Source organism: Protopterus annectens, chromosome 3.part0, assembly GCF_019279795.1.
Source record: "Protopterus annectens isolate FY-2018-M chromosome 3.part0, PAN1.0, whole genome shotgun sequence".
Classification (NCBI taxonomy): domain Eukaryota; kingdom Metazoa; phylum Chordata; order Ceratodontiformes; family Protopteridae; genus Protopterus; species Protopterus annectens.
The window spans coordinates 1,797,585,269-1,797,587,768 of record NC_056731.1 but is presented as its reverse complement, the minus strand read 5'-3'; the positions used below and the strand labels follow the sequence as shown (position 1 = coordinate 1,797,587,768).

The window sequence follows — 2,500 nt, the reverse complement described above, 5'->3', positions numbered from 1 at the left end:
GAGGTATACTTAAAATCTGTCCTTTTTGGGTCTTTCTACCCCCCCCCCCCCAACATTTTTATCTTTATCCAGACTTTTTGCACCAAGAGGTTGAAAGGTATGCAAACCTAAAAATATTTCCACTAAAAGGTTGAGAGGTATGCATGCCTACAATGGGAAAGCCAGCAAAGCACTACCTTTTTAGAAGACTTAATTCTGCAACAACATTCAAAATCCTGGAATTCAGTTCACCACTTAGAAGCTGTGCTGTGACAAGGTGATTCTCCCTTTTTACTTTCTGTAAAAAAAAATAAAAATAAATAAATAATAAAAAGAACATTGCAACTGTTGTATTTGTAACTTAGACAAAAATGAGCTTAAATATTAGTCAGTGACTAATTTACTGACAGAATTTCTTAAGTTCTATGTTTCAGCCTAGAAAGGCTAAGGCACTAGCTTCAGTGTAAGAAATAGAGGGTTGTTTATTTCAGCCACATACAGTTTATTGTTCTTATGAAGAGACTTTTCCAGTGAAGAGAAATCAAACAGTTTGAGTTAATAAAAGTACAGGAGTATGAAGTACTTGCAACAGTGAATCCCAAGTAATCACCTACCGCTGCGTCCCTTAACTCTAGTCATGAGTTTACCAATCAAGCCTCACTTTACTACAAGTCCAAACAGTACTGTGCTCTTTCAGAAAACCGGAAGCTTTTGAATGGAGACTGCGGTACACTGATAAGAGAATTTATACTTTTCCCCATTGTAGTGCTATCGCAGGGTTGGTATATATAATATGCAAGGGGTGTAGAGGCGTACGGGGGATCCCCCCTTTACAAAACTATAAAAAAGGGTAGATGTTTTTTTTTGGAAGTCTGACTTTCCAAAAACTCAAAATCATTTCAACAATATGACATAGCCACATATACACTGATCCCCTTCAAAGGATCGAAATTTCAGAACATCAAATCACTGGTCTGTGAAGACCAGATGATCAAACCGAACCTTGTGAATGGAGATCACTGTACAGTGTAGCACGGGAACTTTACCATCCTCTTCACTGTAGTGCGATATCGTAGTTGGTATATTTAAGTAGCAGGGGGCGTCGGGGGTTGCAAGGGTGCAAAAACGTGAAATAAGAAGTATTAATGCTTTCGATTTTTTTTTTGTAAGGTTCGATGTTTCAGAACTTCAGTCCTCTGGACTTCAATGATCAAGGAGGTTCTATGGAATAGAGACAGAGACAGATATATGGTATATATACACATTACATCTATCTCTCATATATATATATATATATATATATATATATATATATATATATATATATACACACACACACACACACACACACACACACATATATATATATATATACATATACATATACATATACATATACATATACACACACACACACACACACACACACACACACACACACACACATACCGCCTGCATGTCCTCTCTCACCACATCCATAAACCTCATCTTAGGCCTTCCTCTTACCTGGCAGCTCCATCCTTGGCATCCTTTTCCCAATATACCCAGCATCCCTCCTCGGCACATGTCCAAACCAACGTAATCTCACCTCTCTTGCTTTGTCTCCAAACTGTCCAACCCGAGCTGACCCTCTAATATACGGATTCCTAATCCTGTCCAACCTAGTCACACCCTGTGCAAATCTTAACATCTTTAACTCTGCCACATCCAGCTCCGACTCCTGCCTTTTCGACAATGCTACCGTCTCCAACCCATATAACATAGCTGGTCTCACTACCCTCTTGTAGACCTTCCCTTTCACTCTTATTGGTACCAGTCTGTCACAAATCATTCCTGACACTTCTCCACCCATTCCACCCTGCCTGTACTCTCTTCTTCACCTCTCTTCCACACTCACCATTACTCTGAACTGTTGATCCCAAGTACTTAAACTCATCCACCTTTACCAACTCTACTCCCTGCATCCTCACCATTCCTCTACCCTCCCTCTCATTTACACACATTCTGCTTTAGCCCTGCTGACCTTCATTCCTCTCCTCTCTAAAGCACATCTCCACCTCTCCAGGGTCTCCTCAACCTGGTCCCTACTCTCACTACATATCACAATGTCATCTGCAAACATAGTCCACGGGGCCTCCTGTCTAATATCATCTGTCAACCTGTCCATCACCACTGCAAATAAGAAAGGGCTCAGAGCTGATCCTTGATGTAATCCCACCTCCACCTTAAACGTACCTGTCACTCCCACAGCAGTCCTCACCAATGTCACACTACCCTTGTACATATCCTGTACCACTCTTACATACTTCTCTGCCACACCCGACTTTCTCATACAATACCACAACTCCTCCCTAGGCACCCTGTCATATTCTTTCTCTAAGTCCACAAAGACAGAATGCAACTCCTTCTGACCTTCTCTGTATTTCTCCAACACTCTCAGAGCAAATATTGCATCTGTAGTGTTCTTTCCTGGCATGAAACCATACTGCTGATCACTAATCATTACCTCCCTTCTTAACCT

General features: G+C 41.0%; 1 long non-coding RNA gene across 1 annotated transcript in view; it reads right to left on the bottom strand.

The window, feature by feature from the left end:
- The window catches only part of LOC122797067, a 286,685-nt gene that overhangs the window by 176,043 nt on the left and 108,142 nt on the right, over positions 1-2,500 (bottom strand). The window contains exon 3 of the long non-coding RNA XR_006364029.1: positions 177-277. This is a non-coding gene — a long non-coding RNA (uncharacterized LOC122797067). The remainder of the gene's footprint in view (positions 1-176; positions 278-2,500) is intronic.